Raw genomic sequence first — 21454 nt, 5'->3', positions numbered from 1 at the left:
TGCCTCCCCTTTTATGTTTGCTAACCTATTTGTGGATACATGGGAAAAATTACATATCAATTTCATCCTTAAGTCCAGGGCAGGTTCTGCCCTGAACTCGTTCTGTATTTGTTTCAATACTTCTGGTATGACTGCTATTGAGGGGGTATCATGAGTTCTGGTATAAATGGCAGCGAAAACTGTACCTCAAGTAGTACAATGCGCTATTGGGTGAGCTATCCCCATTGGCAAGCAAATTGTCAGTATTCTACGTTTTTCTTGCGGGTCTGTGTATGGAAACACTGCCTCAAGCTGCACTGTTTTCGGTTCTATCCAGAATGGCATTTGACCACGTTCAGTTGACATTCTTCCCATAATCACGTTCATAGTTTGTGGGTTGATTTTTCTGGCGGTACCGCATAATTGACCTGTTTGAGTGACCCTTGTAGGTTTAAGTGTGAGTGTTCGCATAAAGAACTGTGTAAGATTTCTGTAAAGTTGTATTATTTTTGTGAAGTGGATGTAAGTCTGCTGCTGGTAATGTATCCATCTCTGGATGTAGCGTATGAGCACCTAGAACTGGCCAAATTACTATGGGCTGCTGAGCGGACCGAGTCTCACTTTTTCTGTGGTGTGTGGGAGGGCACCTTTAAACCAATTTATAGGCTCTTGGTAAGTTAACAGGACTTCTATGTCCTTGTATGGAGAGTATTCATCTGGTATTTCATCCGAAGTGTAATGCATCTTCAGGTGGGCATTTGACCCATTAATAGAATACCTCTTTTCTGTATGCCACGTGTGCCTCAATCACCATAAGGTAACTGACCTGCCTAACGCTGAGAGACCAAAATGTGTTATTTATATAGCAAGGACCACTAGAATCACTATCACATGTGTCTGCCCTTTGAGACATTATGGGTGGAAGCTCTATAGAAAAAGAGCTCAGGTTTTGCAGAATGTGGGGAACTATAATCCTTCAAGATTGAATATACCTACAGCCAATACATAGGGTATACCTACTCAGCTCCGGCGGATTTTCCCTCCCCACTCCAGACTTCTCTGGGTAAATGTGAGAAGGGGTCTCTGAGAAAGCACAACTGAACTACTCAGATTTGACCGTTATATAAGAACCAAACAAACGTTGGCAGCAGCATCCTACAAATTTATATAGGATCTGCAGGTTTACACAACGTAAATTAAGGGATTGGTGTTCAGACTGATTCCAGAGACTCCCAAAGGGTATGTTAGTCTGTAGACCAGCTAGCTCACAATGCCACTATAAGCCCCACAACCTTACCAAGGAGTGAATAATATTTGGCAACTTACTGAACATCACAACCCTGACCCCTCAAGGATTGTGGAAATAGCACAGTACTTTTCAACCAGTCTCAGAGACATACACATAATTAAATGGTGGGGACATTTTCAATAAGCATTTATTGAGCCAGCATCATTCTAGTATAAAATACGTGTGCTGCAACAACCATTAGACAGAAACAGATATATATGATTACAAGCACCAGCAGAATGAATAAAAGGTAGAATTCTACCATGGTGCTAAAATAGTGAATATATGCAGGCATATGGATAAATTGCAGTAATCATGAGTACTCCTAAGATGTTAACCCTAGCTAAGTGTACCTAGCATGTATGTAGGTGAAAAGCCAAGATTCCCACTAGGAAAGAGCCAACCCCATTACCTGATGGGAGAGAACAAAGGGTCCCTGTCTTGGTCTCAAGTTGAACACCGCACAAAGGATTTCAGACCACGGCATGCTGGAGTGTCTGCGAGTAGGGACTACGACGTCTCGTGTCAGCATGGAAGCATGAAGCTTCTCCTTTGGTTTGTCCAGCAAAGATGTGATACTTATATACCCGATAGGGTTCTACCTAGATGTGTCAGGGTACTGTGGGCCTGTTGACCAAGGATGATGATAGCGGTGACTTTTGTACAGAGTTATTGTGCAGGAGATGGTAATCCTGCTGTGATACTAAGAATCCTCATGCATAATAAATTAGGCTAGTTTTCAAAGAAAACCACACAACATTTACTCAGTACCTAAGTTTGGTGAAAGGTCAGCGCAAGAGCCATTATGTAGAGCAAGGTAGGACATGGTTGTACAACTAGCTAGGCCTATATTGGGGTACATTGGAGCTCATAACAGTGTGTGGGCTGTGCAGGGAATTTAAGACTTACATTGGGGGGGTTTGATTTGCATACAGATCACAAAACATTAATATCTCTGTTAAGTGGCAATGGACTGGGCAAATCCACAGCGCAGTAAGTTAGACTACTTTCTAAATTTCCAAATTATGATATACCTGTTAAATATATAGACGCTGGCGTAAATTTTAGTGCAGAAGGCCTGTCACGTCTATATCTCTGAGCAGCAAGATGATGATGAGATGATCATGAATGCATGATGGCTGTAAAAGTCCGCCCGCGACTTCAACGGCAAAGGGACGGCCCGCCATAGGTGCAGCGGTCTTGCCATTCAAATTAGAATGCACCCGCTAAGCTGGAGGGCGCATCCCGCATTTTTTACATTGCGGCGGGGGGTGCTGTAAGCTCCTGTTGCAATGTAAAAAATGCATGATGTGCATTTGCACGCAAAATGTGACAGGCACCGTGCGGTTGCAGCCACCTTGTGCATGCAAATGCGGGGGTGCCATAGGTACCCCTCATGGGCACCCCTACCTTGCCAACATCCTAGGGGCCCACAACGGGTCCCCAACAGCGAAAAACGCATGCCTTTCCATGGCCGCAACGCCGCCATGGAAAGGCTACTCTCCACCTACATCATGATATGGATGTCGCTGTCTTGCATACACCGCCACCATATCATGAACTTTTTCCGACCGGTCACGACTCGACAGGCAGAAAAGCGGTGGACGGTCTTTCTGTCCACCGTGGACCCCCCAGCCATACTAATATGTCGGGGGGTCTTTCAGGTATGGATGGCGGGCGGATCGCCCCCGCCGGGCCAGCTTTGGCTACCGCAGGCCCGGCGGGGGCGATCCGCCTGCGATCGTAATAGGCCCCTAAGGGTCCTATTTATGTGGATGATTGGGTGTCTGCTACTAATCACTTACCTATGTTAGTGAAGGTTGGCCTCAACCAAAAAACCAAACCTTAAACCTTTGCAATGATCTGAAGAGCTTGAGACAAGTTTCTCCTGAGCTAAATGATGAGAATACGGTTTGCTTAAGAAATATCCTCTTTATACCATCAGTAGGTTTACGTGAATGGATCATTAAAATTGCTCATGAAGGGAGACTTAGTCATTTCACCAACTTACAAAAGATTGAGACAATTGTACTAGTAGCCTATTGTTAGAAATGGGAGTTTCTAGATGTCAGAGGTAGGTACCTTTGTCCAAATAAAGACCCTTGCTTCTAGTCAGGGTAAGGGGGGTACACTTCTAAAATAACCCCTACTCACCCCCTTGGTAGCTTCGCACGAGCAGGCAGGCTTATCACAGAGGCAGTGTGTAAAGCATTTGTGAAAACATTTGGTAATACAGTGAAAACACTACAAATGGACACCACACCAGTTTAGAAAAATATATAATCTTTATCTAAACCAAGACAATACCAAATGACAAAAATCCACAATACATTAATACAAATATGGCTTTCAGATGGTAGAAATATATCAGTTCAAAGCAACTTGCAGATGCAACACCTTTCACACAAAGTACCTGGGATGTATTACTCAAACAAACAAAATGGGCCGCAGAGAAGGTGATTTATCGGTTCCTTACACTCGGGGAAGGTGATGCGTCGGGTCCTTGCTCCAGGGGAGGTGATGTGTTGGTTCCTTACTGCTGTGCAGTGGAGGTGATGCATCAGTTTCTTACCGGAGAGGAGGTGATGCGTCGGTTTCTTACTGCGTGGGGAGGTGATGCTTTGGTTTCTTACTGCATCTCCTAACGATGCGACAAACTTGGCACCACGATTTGACGATCCGGGACGATGCATGGATTCTTCCAGCTCCCAGTGGAAGACACTCTCTAGAGGTCCAAAACAACAGCAGGCACCTCTTTGCAGGTCAGACCTCTCCGCAAGGAAGTTCAGGGGAGCTGGTGGAGAAGTGTTTGTGTCCCTGAGACTTCAGATCAGGAGGCAAGCTCAATTTCAAGCCCTTGGAGATAGTCCTCAAGCAGGGAACACAGCAAACAGCAAAGCCCTTTTCACCTTTCCTTGGCAGCAAGTAGCCACTGCAGGCCAACCCCAGACATCAAACAGAACAGGGGCAGTATTCCCCCTCAGCTTCTCTGGCTCTTCTCCTTGGCAAAGGTTCCTCTTGATTTCCCATAAGTGATCTAAAAGTCTGGGGTCTGGCCACCTCTTTTGATACTCAAAACTCCTTTGTTCTCTGAAGGCAGAGAGTTTCTGTACCCAGACAAAACCAGTTCTGTCGGGCACTTTGCAAGTGCACAACAACCTCCATTGTCAGTGTGAGCTCTGGCTCCAGACACACCACAGGGGGCAGAGCCATCATTGTGGAAGACAGGCACAGCCCTATTCAGGTGCAGGTGTTACTCCTCCCACCAGTCCAAATGCAGACCAGGCCTATTCAGCCCAGCCCAGTCTCATCAGGCTTTCTGGAAGCACTGCTCCTCCCCAGCCCCTGAGACTCAAAAGTCAGGCATGCAATAAACAAACCCAGCAGAGGCATACTAGATGGCTAAGTAAGAAAACACCTACTTTCTAAAAGTGGTATTTTCAAACAAAGAATGTAAAATTCACCCTCATTAAATGATGCATTGTAACATTCTGAGTTCAGGCATATCAAACTTTATTTTCCTACTGTGTTCCCAGGGTTAGTTATGTTTATAAGATGTTATAAACAAACTCCCTATTCTATCGTATGGGAGTAGGTAGACTTGCAATAGTGAAAAACGAAATTGGTAGTATTTCACTATCAGGACATGCCACACACATCAGGGCATGGCCTACCTTTCACATACAATGCACCCTGCCAACAGGGGTACCTTGGGTCTACCATAGGGGTGAATAACATGTAAGAAAAGGGAAGGTTAGGGACTGGAAAGTTTGTGCACTTGCCAAGTCAACATGGCAGTACCAGACTGCACACAGGCTCTGCAATGGAAGGCCAGAGTTTGCACTTACAGGCTGTGTATGTGTGTAGCACAATCCACGCTGCAGTCCACGAGCAGCATTTGATTTACAGGCCCCGGGCTCACACAGTGTACTGTACTAGGGTCTGACAAGTAAATCAAATATGCCAATCATGGAATCACCAATCCATAACAACAATTTACAAAGGGAGCACTTGCACTTTGGCACTGAACAGCAGTGGCAAAGTACCCAAAGCATCTAGACTAGCAAAGCAAAGTCCAACACACAGCAAAACTCAAGAGGCAAAAGGCAAAAATACAGGGGAAACCCACGCCAATGGTGCCAGGTCTAACACCTATAATGGACAATCACGGAAGAGACATTGTTAATGTTTGCCCATAGTCTGTTGTTTCTGACAAGCATTGAGAAACCTCTTCATTAGTTTTCTTTGCCAAATGGCTCATAGGACAAAGTTTCATTAGAATTTTTTCGAACCTTTTCAACTTCTTCAGAATCAAAACAGGCATTTAATGGTCTTGATAGACCTTCTTTCCAAATAGATGTTTTTTGCATTTGTTGATTCTCCCAACTCAAAAATATGTGATATATTTTTAGAAGATTTTTTCAATCTAGAAGTATCACCAAACAAGGTTGTTACAGATAAAGGCTCATTTTGTCTCCAATAAAATGATTCAATTTATAAGACTGCATAATGTTAAACATCTTCAAGTAGCTGTCTACAGTTTTTCTGCTAATGGACTTGTTGAAAGGGCGAATCAGTTATTGAAAGAGGAAGTACAAACTGCATTGCCAGCAGACTTGATGTTGGAAATCTTCTCAAAGAGAAGGTTTGGGCTTATCTGACTTTTCCTCATTCTACTACAGGTGTTTCCCCATTCAAATTTCTAAGGGGAAGGTATCCAAAATCTCGACTTGGTTAAATAAGAATAGCAAATAGGATGCAACTATAGAGGAAAGTGTTGGCTCAACCAAAGCAAACAGAAAGATAATTTTGAATGCAGTAAAAATGTGAAAAACCTGTATTTTGTTTTAAGAAACAGGGTTTTGATCCAGAAACTTTTTAAAGATAAAACAGTGAATCTAGGCTTACTCTCCTGGCAAAAATGGTAAAAGTAAGCAAAGGTTCTGTGCTTTTGTTTGGAAAGGGTTGGTGTAATCTTTTACCCATTTCTAGTTCACATCTTTAAAAAGACCAGCTCAGATGTGAACGAACCTTCATTGAATACTTCTCCTTGGAGTCTTCTACTTGGAGTGTATGTTGGTCACTTATTTTGGAGTTTCACATCCAAGTGGGGATATGGTTTCAACGAATTACTCTGGTGACTCTGCGTTTTCTGAGTCTTCAGTATCACAAGATGGTCCTAAGATGCTTGATCAGCAACCATTGGTTGTTGGGACTAAAGCTAATGTTTTTGCAGCGAAAATGGATGTAGAACAAGGGTGTATGTTATACAGCACCGCAGTACCCATGAAGTCAAACTACTTGGGGGATTACTGGATCATAATTTCTCTTAAATTCATTTAAATTCTTATTTTGTCGTTGTCTGTAGGTAGGGTGGTGATGTAGCATTGCAATGTACTAGTTATGTAGTTTGTTTATTATAACTGTGCCTTTAATATATTTTACAACATCTGGAGTGTTTCTCTGAGTTCAAGAGTTACCATGCATTCTGTTCTCATATGCAGCTGACTCTTGAACTGACTGGTATTGCCATTTGTCATGAGTCACATCTCTAAGAATAAAAGAGCGCTTCCTATATTTTTTTGGACCTGCCTTGTCATCACTTAGTTTGTGCTAGCCTCCCTGCCATCCCACACTATGGCTTCGCATAGTAAACATATGGCAGCGTTATATCCTCTTACAGTCTGAATGGAAAACTATGAATACAAAATGGATAATTTCGGTAACAGTAGGAGAAATGTGAAACTTGCATGCAATCATAAATCCTCTTCACTTTCATGTGCCCCAGTAAAACCTGCATTTAAAATATTATATCCCAGCTAAACTTTTGACTTCAATGGACCCCACTGGGTCACTATTGAATCTGGGATCCCCACTTAAGCAATTTCTATCATTTGAAACTCAAAACATTACAAAAATACAGACACAAGAGTAAATTAAATAAACTAATTATGAAATATGTTATTTAATTCATGAAAAAGCATGGGCAGAAATCGAGATTTTAATCAGAAGGTTGTAGCATTTCAAAATTTAGTTTTATTTCTAAACGGCAAAGTGGTATGCTTGATGGCAGCATATCCTCGTGCCTTCTTTTCTCCAAATGCATGCTCTCTTTTCGTTGGTGTTTACCAGTGCTTCAAATGGGCTAAGCAGTTGTCTGCACTAGCTCCCTTTTGTACTGTTCTGCTCAGACAAACTAAGATAGGGATGCAAACTTAATTTTCATCCTCCAGTATCAAAATCTTTCTCACAATCCTGCCTCCATTATTTAATTTTCTAAACAGTCGGGGACCCCCTGAGGAGGCATCGTGGACACCAGGTTAGGAATAATTTCTCTTGCATATCCCTCCACTGCACTGTTTAATCTATTTCCATCTTGGCATTTTGATGTTCCTGTGGCAGATGTAGTGGTTAATATCCCTGTGATAGTGGTACTAGGGTTATTCACACAGTCGGTAAGGTGGCCATGGGTGATGTCACTTCATTCCCAATGCCTATTTTGTCACATGATTTTTTAAAGAGTGTATAGAAATCTGAGAGTGCTCGCCCTTTTGCAAAAGTGTGTTTTTAGGTTTCTTTGTTTGAAAAGTAAATATCAAATGATACTCAAATTTTCTCAATATCCATAAATGTACTATTACTTTGTTTGTGAATAAGCCTCTAGATCAAATGAGGATTTGCTAATTGATACCTCAGAAAAAAAACTGTTTTGGATCTTATATTGTTCTTGACAGTGCTCCATGGACTGTGCATCTGTAACCAGCTGAAGATAAACCTGAAGTTGCCTTCTCTTGCTGTAGAATACTGGTCGAGCCCCAATTCCACTATCCTCATTTGAATTTTCAACCTAAGTAACCCAGGAAAAGGGAACACTTCTTCACGCTGGTGTCTTGGTGAAGTAACAAGGGTAAGAGAGAGTGCAGACATTGCTGACACATTACCTAGCCCTTTTTTAAATCCCCATTAAGCTGTGAACACTACATTTATGTCATCTCTGCACATGCATGGGATTCCAAAGGTCTTGTAGATGAGGTGGAACATTTGGGGTAAAAAACTATTGTACGCCACAGACATCTATATCATTTGTGTGTTTTAAATCATATTTTTACTTTCACTAACAATGTGTATAATTTTTTCAATATGAGATTTCTCTGGCATTTCAAGATGAACTATATGTCTGAACAATAAGCATAAATTATGATTTCACTGGAAACTATTACAGTGATCTTGTGCTGCGAAATAGTACTATAATTCATAATAATTTTGAAGTGTAATGATTAACATAACAAATACATCTTTAGATGTACATTAAGGACAACAGAAAAAAGTTTTGTTTGCATCATCATAGCCTTGGCAGCATGTGTCTCACTGGTTTTGTCTGCCCCTTTTTTAGGTTTAGTTATATTTCTAAGACCTATTGTTTCTAATAAATGACATATATTTAGAGTGGGCTAGGTGTCAGTCCCCTGCTCCTTACTGGGTGGCTTTGTAGTCTATTTGAGGCCACTGCTCTTGATTAAATGGCATTCCACCCTGCCAAGGATCCATTCGGTCTCAAAGTATTCTGGCTGAATGAGTTGTATCCTTCCACTGCTGACTTGAGGAGACACTTGTATATCTTCTTTTCTTTTCCTTTTGGTTTGTGTTTTCCCTTTCTTTCAGCACTATTTTGGAGGGCATGTGTTAGACGTGGCATCTTCAGTGTCGATTTCCCCTTAACGTTTGCCTTCCGAACTCCTGGTTTGCTGACATTGTTTTTGCTGGCTTTAGGACTGTGCACACTTTACCACTGCAAACCAGTGCCAAAGTGCTTAAGCTCTCTCCTTAAAATATGGTGGAATTGGCTCATACCCAATTGGCATGTTTAATTTACTTTAAGTCCCTAATAAAGCGACACGTCCTGTGCCCAGGACCCCTAAATTAAATGCTACTAGTGGGCCTGTAGTACTGAATGTGACACCCACTTAAGTTGCACTTTCAAAGTGTCTCAGGTCTGCCACTGCAACCTGTGTGTGTAGTTTTAAACTGCCATGTCGACCTGACAAAATTAACTGGTCCAGGGGAGGACTTTATCCCCCAGAATCACTGGTCCCCAGTGACATCTGTTCTGCGCCAGGAGGCACTTAAATTCATCTATCCGTCCCCGTAGCATTGTAAACTCCTGCAAGCCTGCCTCAGCATTTTGGCTGTGACGCAATCCAGGGACCGGGCCAGGTGAGGACTTTATCCCCCAGAATCCTGGGTCCCCAGTGACGTCTGTTCCGCACCTGGAGGCACTTAAATTCATCTATGTGCCCCCGAGGTGTGGGATGCCTGGAGGCTGCGCCCGGCCAAAGCCTACGTCAAGGGCGGGTCCGTCCTGTGTCTGTCAGAAGCTGAGTTGGGCCCCCCCCAACAGCATGAGAATAAGAAGGAAGAAAGCAAACCAGTCAGTCACGACTGGGGTAACAACCACTTTACTAGATAACTTTCTGGAAAAGCTAATTACTGCCCTGGACAATAAAATCACACTTGTGGAGCGGAGGCTGTCTTTGGGAGCTGGAGCGGGGGACCCCCATCTGACTTTTTACCCCTGCTCAGCTGGCCTGCTACACCCCCCACGGCTGCTCAGATCATCCCCTGTGAGCCTCTATTATTCTGTCGTCTTCTCCAGGCCGTATCACTGGAACTGAGCTACCACCTAAGGCAGTCGTCATCACTGCCACTGACAAAAGGAAAAGACGCCCACGTAAAGCTGGCCAGGCTACACACAACCAAAAATCCAAGAAAGAACAATCCTGCATAGGACAAAACAATTAACCTGGCCCCTCAACAGAACAATGCCAGATCTACCTTAAGTTAGAAGGACGTGGAAATGAATCTCAAAAAGCTAATAGGACTGATTGTCACTCACAAAGATTCCATTGAACAAACTCTTGCTGACTTAGTGGCAAAATATTGGAGGACACAGCCTGCATCACAGGCTGGGGTGGGGTGGGGGATTTGGCATTACCAGCACATGTACCAGCAAACGTTAGTTTGAGTCACGGTGTTATAAACCATACCCCGCCTCGGGCCAAGAAAAGGTAAATTCGGCTGTTAGAACCGGGGTTCCCTAGTTGGCGGAGGTAGGTACCTTAGGCCGAGTAGGGACCCTCACTTCCACAGAAGGTAAAGGAAGGACACCTTCTCAGATAGCCCCAGCTCACCCCCTCGGTAGCTTGACCCGAGCAGCCAGGCTTATCTTCAAGGCAAATGTGTAAAGTAAGTGCAACCACGCTCTCAGTGACCCAATGATGACACCACAAATGGACTCCACACTAGTTTCATAGAAAAACAAGTATATGTTTATATAAAAAGATATACGGTGAGACCACACAATAAAATCCAACAAATGCGTATTTGTAATATTCCTCCTGGGCGGTTATTAGGCCAGCCAGCCCTTGTAGTTTCTGGCGGTATTAATGAGCAATTCTAGATGATCCAATGCAGTCTTAATGCAATGCTATGCAGTTCATATTGTAAGAATCAGGCACTTTGCAATGTAAAAATAATGCAGTTCGTTATGCAACAATCAAGCTGTTCTTAATGCCAGAATAATGCAATGCGTAACGCAACAATCAGGCGGTTTGTTATGCATAAATAAGGCAATGCGTAATGCAACAATCAGGCAGTTCGTAATGCAGAAATAATTCAATGGGTAATGCAACAATCAGGTAGTTTGTAATGCAAAAATAATGCAATACATAATACACTCCAGCACCAATCACGGTGCTTTAGACAGTCTCTCTGTCACTCATACTGACCCGCGGTCAGTTTCTGCCAACATATGCCCCCAACACGGGTATGGTGTAAACCAAAGTGCAGCTCCGCACTCTGGCTCCGGTACTGCCACTCCTCAGCAAGTACAGGCTGCAATGCGAGCTGAAGCAGAGGCTCGTGCTGAAAGAATGGGAGAGGCCAAGAGCGTCTCTCATCGAGCCCACACCCCGCCCCAGGCAGCGACACATGTTACATGGTTAGTGCAACCTCGCTTTCCTCTCCCGTTCTCGTGCCTTTGATGCGACTTAGTGGATTCCGGGCAGTGGCGATAACGAAGATCTCAGGCTGAACAGGGCACACGCACATGCTGTCGCTGAGACTCCTATCGATTCTCGGGTGTGCAGGGTCAAAGGACAATCCTCATGAAGGTCTCAGGCTGCACGTAGCACACGCACAGAGCATCGCTGAGACTCACTTGAATTCCGGGTGCACACGATAACAGGGCAATCGCTGAGACTCACTTGGACTCTGGGGGGCAGATTTATGATAACTTTTTTGTGCCGCAGCTCCGCCACCCATGGTGCAAAAACGGCACAGATGCGTGACGCATCTGTGCCATAAAGGTGGCGCATTGCTGGAGTTGTGTTGCTTGCGACACAGCTCCAGCAAAGCTCGGGGGTGCCCTATCTGTCCAATGCTGCCTCAAGCCTTACGCCTGCTTCAAGCAGGCGCAGGGTTTTGACACAGCATTGGCCTGTAAGTGACTGAGTGAAATCTTATAGATTTCACTCAGCCACTTTTGCGAGGCGCACCTGCCCCGGAACGCCCACCCTACGCCGGAATGCCCACATGTGGCGCAGGGCTTTACAACGTGACGCATCTGCCTAGATGCTTCACGTTGTAAATTGGTCATAGGGATGCGCCACGTTTACGCCGCAGTTGCGTGACGCAAACGTGGCGCATTACCAACATAAATCTGCCCCTGGGTGTGCACGATCACAGGGCAATCCTAACGAAGGTCTCAGGCTGCAAAAAGCACACTCACACAGCGTCGCTGAGACTCCCTTGGACTTTAAGTGCCCATGATCACAGAGCACTTCGTACGAAAGTCTCCGGCTGCACAAAGCACATGCACACAATGTCGCTGAGACACTTCTGGAAACTTTAGTGTTCCGGAGTTTACACAAAAGGGAGCCAGCTCTCCTCGGGCGCTTGGGGTTAAGTTACATCAGGACACAGCAAAGCATAGTCCTTTCAAGCAGGGGGACACAGCACACAGCAAAGTACCTCTAGCCTCTCCTTGGTTAAAGCAGCAAACTGCATACCTGCCCCAGAACACACAGCAAGGGCCAGTCCTTTCCTTCAGTCTCTTCAGCTGTTTCTTTCTTGGCAGACGTTCCACTTGACCAAAAATAAGTTTCATTTGTTTACAGTCTTGAACAGTTCCCTTCCTATTCAGTCTTGCTCAGATCCATTCCAAAGTCCAGGGGTTCCATCACTCATAGGTATACCACTAAATATTTTTTACATCTTTGTATTCAGGGGGACACTGCCCCTGTCTAAACTAGTTCTGGGTGTCTCCCTGCCAGTGACACCTCCTACCTTTGATAGTGGGGGTCTGGTCCCTTAATCACTCAGAAGGAGATGGAGCCATTGTTTTATGGCAGCAACCCAGGCCTCTTCACCCCCAGGGGCTACTCTCTCCCCTACACTCCAGATGCAGGTCGGACTGTTGCTGTCTCACCTCCTCCCCTGGGTCAAGACATTCACCAGAATCTATCACTTTCAGATCCAGACAGTCAATCCACAAACAAAGGCAGAGATACACAGAAATGTTAGAGCACCAAAACCCAGCAACGTCTAAAAGAGTGATTTCTAAACAGCCAAAGCAAAAACCACTTTCACAAAAAGATGCGTTATTGAATTGTGAGTTTAGGCCCACAAAACTTCACCTATAATAACAAAAAGGAGCTAAGAGGGAAAAACGGGTACCATTGGGATCACCCTCCACTCAATTAAATTCAATACCAAAAGATCCCTGTACCCTGGACGTTGGTTAGCATACGTCCAGTAGACATGAGTACATAATTGTCTAGAAAATATACTATTTAATTCCAGACACACCCCCTCTCTATTTATGGTTAGGTGTGTATTCTCTAATGCCTTACTGTCCACAACAAACCACTGTTTGTTACTTAAAACAGGAGATTTTGGGCAAGGTTCAACTCGACATATCCAATGATGTCTGCCCCACTCAGACAGTCCATCCACCCACGCTTCAAAAATAAATAAATGAAAAAATGTGTTGCGGAAAGGACGGCACCTCACGGGCGAACAACCCTCGGGGAACTTGGCAGGTGTTACCAATTCTATGCCCCTTTCTCATCATCGGTTGCCATTCCTTTTCCAAGAGGAAAACAGTGTCAAAAGCAAAAGGTGCGAACAGAAAAGTGCTGAACAAGAAGCTAGAGAAATAGCTCCCTGGTGAGACAAACAACGAAGAGTGAGATAAAATCAACAGACACACCAATTGTACAACTTTATTACTAACTCTGGTGTGTACTGGTGAAGTAAAAAGACTGGTAGCTTACTGTCGCATACCACTACCTGTAACCGACATGTTTCACTGCCCGGTAAGTTTTATGGCAGATTCATCAGGGTTCACAACTCGGTCACCGCACCAGTGTTGGACATCTTTATAGGAAACCTCAACCAGCCATGTCCTCTCATACCAGCTGGTCAGGAAATTATCTGCCCTTCTGTAGATTGTAGTATCAATCGTACAGAAATGGAACCAGGACCTTGCATCATCCCACACAAAACTTCACCTCTGCATCTTAAGCCTTTGGGAAGATAGGCTGGAAACATATTACACAGTCTTCCCCATTTTGTCCAGTGACAAACACAATGGAGAGTATTTCACTGTTAGGACACGGTACACCTTAGTACATGTCCTACCTTTCACATACACTGCACCCCTCCCAGGGGGGTACCTTGGACCTACCTTAGGGGTGTCTGATGTGCATAGAAAGGGAAGGGTGAGGCCTGGCAAGTGGAAGAACTTGTCAGGACAACATGGTAGTTTAACAAACTGCATGCAGTGGCAGGCCTGAGTTCTCTCTTTAAGGCTACTTGTGTGGGTGGCAAAATTAGTGCTGCAGGCCCACTAGTAGCAGTTGGATTACCAGCCCTGGCACACATAGTGCACTTTATTAGGGGCTTTACTAGTAAGGCAAACATACCAATCATGGACAACCAATTACCATTACACTTTACACAGGGAGCACTTGCATTTTGACACTGATCAGCAGTGGCAAAGTGCCCAAAGCATCTAAACCAGTCAAACGAAATTCATCACAGCATCAAAAATAGAGGAGGTAGAGGCAAAAAGTCAGGGGTAATCATGCCAAGAAATGCCAGTAACTAATCATAGCCTAACCAGGATTCACCCTGATAATACTGAGATCTCAGGAGTGACAGCACAGTTGAACTTAGCTCCCCGCTGCCCCACTAAAGACTCAGGTAGACCTATCAGCCATTACCCCTGGCATGCACACAGCCCCTAAATCTAATGCTAACATTGCTAGTGTACAGGCTCCTAACTCTACAAAGAGTAGTGACCCTTTGACCTTGAATTTACCTCCTGCTGCATGTCCTTTTTTGACAGGTATGGTAAACGTTCCACCGCTCATAGTATCCCAAGCAAATCTACTGCACAATTGATGGCGAAGGCACAGCATTTGCTGTCCCATGCCCCTTATATAGGCCATCTAATTCAAGACCATCTGATAATTGCCAGGAGAATACCCAGGGTAGGCCTAGCGCTAAAATTAATTAATAACAACTGATAACTGTTGGCTGGTAAGGCATTTGTTATTCCAACTACCGACAGCACCTTCCACACAATCTCAGATCGATAAATTTTTTTTATAAACCACCACCTATACTTAAAATCAATACCAACAATTCAGGACCCCAGGCAAACAATAACTTACACTGCACCCCCCAGGTGGTTAACAATATTATACTTCTTGAAAACAGACATGCTGCATTTGAGGACCTGGACAGTTGTGACTGACTCAGCCCCCCCAACCCATTACTTCCACCTAGCACATCAGGGTCCGGAGTTGAGGAAGTCCAACTTGGGGCCACCGGCCCCACTGGGGTTGGTGGCTCGGATACTTTTGGCTCGGTTTCACATGATTCACCTAGTACCCTATTTATTGCCCATAGGGGGAGGCCCCGTTTATCCTTGATGAAGGAGCAATCTCACTCCTTTCATGGAATAAAGCCAGCTTTAAAAAGAAAATAGGCATCTTGGCCTGGGAATCTGAGGTATGCGATGCCGGCATTATTTGTTTACATGAGACCTGGGCACAGAATCCTTTCTTCTAAATGGTTATCGCTCTTTTTTTATGCCAGGCACTCCCTCAATCTCAGGCAGGGCACAAGGGGGTTTAACAACACTTGTCGCTAATACTCTTTCGTTGACAAGATGGACTTTGTGAATAGCACAACTTACTTCCATATTATAGTTGCTAGGGGAGTTTTAGAAGAACTGGGGCACACTATGGAGGGTTTGTTTCTTTATTATACAAGATCGCCATTTATTATGTGGGCTGGTGATTTTAATACTCATATTTGCAATCACACTGACCACAACATATGTGGGGTAACTGACGGAAAGGACGATTTTACTTCTCATTTCACTCCCCACATCTACGGAAATGCCCTAAATAACTTGCTGATGGTGTGGGATTTGCAAATTCTTAACCCAATATGCACTACCGCAGGACAACTAGCAGCAACATTTTATCGGTCAGGGGGCGTTTCATGTATTGATTTTATTTTGTCCACTATGTCTTCATGTAGAAACATTAAGAATTTTGAGGTTGTGTTCTCTGAATTTAGAGATCAGTCCCAGCTGTATCTAACATTTAATTGGCATTTTCCTAAAAAAGTGGGTGCTAAATGCGTACCCAAACCAATTTTAGCTAGGAAAAATGGCTACACTTTAAAATGGGAGAAAATTGACCCTATCGTAATGTTGTCTCTAAATAGTATTCTCCACCTATCAGGAGATCTGCCTATGTTTAAACATGCTGTCCAATGACAACCAAACTGTGGAAGCCCTTAATAGTGTCCTAAGCTGCTTAAAGGCTTCGTTAACTCATTATGCTTCCCAAAAGGCATCCCCTTCACCTAAATGGTTTGAAAAAACTGCTCTCAAGCCTCAACAACTCTCTATAAAGCACTTAAATCGCAACCTAGAGACCAAAATCCTATTAGAAGCCTTAGTTCTACATATGAATCTGTCAGGATAGAGAGAAAAAGGGACATTTCGATGGAAGCCTGGGAGAACTTGAGACAAGCCTCACTATCCAAAGACAGAAGCTCTTTCTGGAAATTGGTTAACAGTACCCTGTTTCAGGACGAAAACCGGCCATCAATGAAACTCCACATAGACGAGGCCACATGGATAAATCATTTTCAAAATATATTCTAGGAACAGTCTGTCACAGCCGTAGAGTCCTCAGCCTCACATTTAAGTGCTCCATCAGTATTGAATTTCGCCATAAATGAAGTAGAACTTGCTTTATCTCAATATCCTGCGCTGAAGGCACCTGGCCCTGTCGGGGTCCCATTGGATTTCTTTTAACTAACAAATCTTTGTGGGCCCCAGTTCTGACCACAGCATTTAACACCATAGCCAAAGTCAGCCCCTTGCCGTCCAGGAGACTGTTATAGTCCCAATCCGCAAGAAGGGAAGTGGCGCAGACCTGACTAATTATCGTTCAATCACTCTGTTGGACAGCACAGCAAAATTTATGAACATGCTGCTACTAAATGGAATGGAAGAGTGGGCAATGTAAAATGGAGTTCTTGCGGAAGCCCAGTATGGCATTAGGAAGGGGAGAGGCACAATAGACCAGTGCTTCAATCTTGCTTTAATTACCGCTAAATATGTTACTGCAAAAAAAGGGCATCTTTTCTTGGCATTTATGGTGCTGTCCGTGGCCATTGACTGCGTGAGCCATAGCAAACTGTCATCTATTATGGAGTCACTGGCCGTGGACCCGCCTGTAATTTCATTTATTGGGGACCTTTATAGCCACGCAGAGGGGGTAGTTTGATACGAAAGTCACTCAAAAAATTGTGAATAAAATACTATCAAAACCCGCTGATAAAGGCAGGGTGTGGTGGTATTAGACACCGCTGATTATGAAATCAGGATGAGGAAACTTTTAAAGGGAAGAGAATCACTACAGACATATTCAGTATTCCACAATCAGTATTTTAAAAGAGGAAGTCAACTTTTAGAAAAAATATATATTTTCTCTATAGCCAGAAACTATAAAGGGAACTGCCTTCTGAATACTGTGGCCCCCCGAGTATAAACGATATCGGGGATAGAATGATCGAATCGTTTGAGTATAAATCAAGCTGGAAGCAGGTATGACACATCCATTAAATTATGCAGGTGAATTAGGAAGTATCCTCTTTGCAAACATGTGAGGAGGCTTATTCAGTTGGTTCTCCTATTGTGGATTTTATTGAATGCTCCCTGAAGCCTGCTAGTCTCCACCCTCTACCAACGAGTGCAAGGGGTAGCAATTTACCGGAGTGTTTCAGGTAATTCATATTCTTTAATGTGTGTATATTTACACTCCTCCTAATTAAAACGTAATCAAAGTGAGTGAGCTCCTCTGAGAAGCTGAGGAATCCCACTCAATAGAGGCAATGAGGCATTAACTGTGTGATTTCTCTGAGCACCTGATTCTTTTGTTTTCTTTGTTATTCCTCCTTTTTCCAGCATTCTCCTTTTTTCTAATATTCTCTTTTATGTGTTGAGACCGTTATCCTATTCACTATCATAGGTAGTAGTAGGACATATATGATTTGCACAATTTTAGTATACAGTGAATTTATCCCATCAAATTCATTCTAAATGGGACTATTTGAGGCGTGTGGTTTGAGATAAACAGTGACTTCTTTGATATATCATGTTAGTCAGTATATCCACAAATGTTTAGTATTATTAGTCTGCAACTATGTATTAGAGCCAATATGGCCGTAGATATTGGGTCTGGAACATGTGTAGCATTTGTAAATTATTTTCTATCCTAGTTTTAGAGTGTATACTAAAATGTGTTTGTTTTATATGCAGGATTTACTTTTGGTGCAACTACACAAGTGCAACAAAAAGAGAGTTTTTATGAGTTTGTCTTGAGAAAGATGGGATATAAACTTTAACTCCATCGAAATGTGTCAACTGTATATTTACGCAATTCGTGAAGGCCACTGGATCTGTAGATAGTTTTGGGATTTCTCCTTCATCAGACTCCGGAATAAACTTGTTTAAACAAATGTGTTCATATCAATGACAAAATGTTCAGTCTGTTTGTTTTGTTGTGTGTATAAAAGGGTTTTTTGACCTCCTGTGTTGCACCTATTGTCACAAGATTTGTTTATAGAATATATTTATTTTATTGTATTTTAATATTATTTCTCTATTAATAAATTCCTCTTTTTAAAAAAAAAATCCTACAATTATGTTTTACTTCTATTCTTTTTCTGTGTATGTGTGGGTAATAGGAAGATGCTCATGTGAGTTTTTGGTTGAATGATGAGATAGCAGGTATATTTCTGCCTCGTTCCATTTAGCAGGTACAAAGCGAAAAAATATCAGTACCCCATTCCCTTTGTGTTCTGAAAGGGGTCCCTCTCATTTATTATACAGTGTACTAAACCTTTCAGGATTGAAAAACGGGGAGAGGCAGGTCTGTGTCCTTGCCCCCTTCCTTTTCTCCATTTATACAGATAAATTGTCTGAGTTTCTGAGTGAAAAATGCAAGGATGTCCCAGTGGTAGGTACACTACTATTACCTGTCATGCTTTCCACCATGGTTAGGAAAAGAGCACAACTGATGAACAAAAGCATAGTCGGGATTTGGAAGTTTGCAACAAAAATAGGGAATAAACCAGTCAAAAAAATGCTACTCTGCAAAAGCCATATCCATAGCGTCATATGGCACAGCAATCAGGGGAACAGCACATAATGATCCGCTACAAGTATTAGAGGACAAATTCCTAAAGAGATTACTATCCATTCCAAGCGCATGTCCAAACATTCTAGTTCACAAGGAAATAGGCTTTCCGTTCATATCTGATACCGTGAAACTGCCCAGCTTCTAGCCTGGCTTTCAATATGGAAAGGAGAATCGGTCCCTAGAATCCAAATGGTATTAAAGGATATTTTATCTCTGGACCAAGATTCCTCAATGACTTGGCTAGCCTTTGTGAAAAAGTCCTATAGTGAACTAGCTTTAGAGTTTTTGTTCATCTCACCGTCCGAGTGCATATCCTTCTGTAAAGCCAGACTAAATAACTTTTTACTGCAAAATGTACCCAAGACAGGTGTCAAAAACATCAAACTAAAACCACAGTTATTATGTATCAAGCATCACCTTCCATGAGTATTGAACACTTATCTTATCTTTCATTTGTTACAAATAGCTGTCATCGCTATGTAATGGTCAGATTCAAACTGAATTACATACTGCTAATGGCTGGTAACCACCCCAAGTTTATTTGGCAAACCGGTAGTCTTTATGTCCTTGTGATGGCTCCTCTAGTTAATCTATTTCACACCTTTTATTCTTTTGCACATTTTATAAGAATGAGAGGAAACAATTAATTATCCCCCTGCTTACAAAATGTAGCTTAGATTCGCATAATCAGGCCCTTGAGACCTTCCGTTCACTTGAAACCCCATACTTATGCTTCCCGATCGCAAACTTCTTACTTGCCATCTTAAAAATTACAAAGGTGAACATTACAGCACAGGGGGCGCACTTTTAAAATGTGCATTGCCAATTATTTGCGTATTAAATGGTACGATCATTTAATGGTTTTATTGACCTCTCACCTTACTTTTATTGCTACCCTTGTAAATTTGACATTGTTGAAATTATGTTTTTACATGATGTATTTTATTTATGATTTTATGTACTTTTTATACATTTATTAAAATGTGAAATAAAGTTGTTGATTGAGAATACATGTTTGTCAACTCTAGGATAGGCCTTGGACAGACCTCAGGGCAGTGTGAGATGTCTTTCAAACATGTACTTTTAAGTTTTAAATGTCCTGGTAGTGAAAAACACGTAAATTTGTTTATCACCACTGCAAGGCCTACTTCTCCCATAGGATAGCATTAGAATTCCCTTATTACATTTAATAAGCTGTAGCTTCCAAAAGAGAACAAATAACTAATTCAAATTTGGTCTCATTTTAACTGTAAGGAAAAATTGTCTCACATGGTTAAGTTGGATTTTAAATTACAATTTTGAAAATGACACTTGTATAACGTTGGCATTTTCCTTCTTTAACAATTTAGTGTCTGCAGCCTGTCTCTGGGTCACATGGCTGGGTATAGCTGACAGTTGAGCTTTGTGTATTTGACCTAAACAGCCACACACAACAGAGAGCTTAGATGTGCCTGGATTGGCCATCACTAGCAGGATGGGAGGGCAGGGCAGGACCCAGGCCTTTTTTACACTTTAATAGACTACAACAATCTCCACACATGGCTACGTACCCCCTGTAGTTAGTCTGGAGACAAAACAGGGAAGGCAGGATGCCTGAGGAATTCAAAGGGATACCTCTAGACATTTTCTCCCCACTTAAAGGCACAATTGGGTATACATTCTGGACCACAGACACCAAATCTTCAGTACACTTCTGGATATGTAGATACTCAGCCAGGAAGAAGGGTTGCTGTGCTGCTGAAGGCTTGCACTCTGCAAACAACTACTCTGAAGGAATTGCTGTCCTGTAGTGCTTACCTGCTGTTTCCTGCTCTCTTGCCTGGGTGAAAAGAACTAGACCTGAATCGGTTGAACCCATAACACCAAAGTGACTCCAAAGGTTTGGTAAGCTGGAGTCATGGCTAGAGCTTCAGGGACAAAAGACTCTCATAACCTTGATCCCACACTTGGACTCTGGCATCTGTGACTCTTACAGATGGCCAAGTGGTGCCACCCCAGTCCAGGACCCTTAGAAGTGGACCTGAATCTGCTCTTCCAACCCATTTCTGGATACACTGGACAGTGAGACAAAGGGGTAACATGTATTGACAGGATGGGTCATCTCTGACTTGATAGGAGGACTTAGCTGTCACCTACCACACTTGCACATTACAAAGCCTCTGCCTGAGCATACTCACAAAGGGTTTGACACCAGTCTTTTCTGTCCCCAGAAAATCTGGAGCAGTGTAGTAAGGCAGGAAATTCCAAACACCTCTTGGGTTGAAAACCTCCAGAACCTTCTCCGATTTGGCACCAATTAGAAATATTGGAAACTCAGACCCAACTGTTCAGTACATTGCTGAACCTGAGGAAGACTCAGAGGAAGGACTGCTGTGATGTTCTGCTGCAGGAAGGA

At 43.0% G+C, this 21454-nt stretch overlaps 1 protein-coding gene across 4 annotated transcripts in view; it reads right to left on the bottom strand.

Annotated features, from left to right (window-relative positions):
• Positions 1–21454, bottom strand: part of ABCC9 (ATP binding cassette subfamily C member 9) — a 915119-nt gene that overhangs the window by 881594 nt on the left and 12071 nt on the right. The window lies entirely within an intron of this gene.

Source organism: Lissotriton vulgaris, chromosome 1_1, assembly GCF_964263255.1.
Source record: "Lissotriton vulgaris chromosome 1_1, aLisVul1.2, whole genome shotgun sequence".
Lineage (NCBI taxonomy): Eukaryota > Metazoa > Chordata > Amphibia > Caudata > Salamandridae > Lissotriton > Lissotriton vulgaris.
The sequence above is the reverse complement of the archived record's forward strand: the minus strand, read 5'-3'. Positions and strand labels throughout refer to the sequence as shown.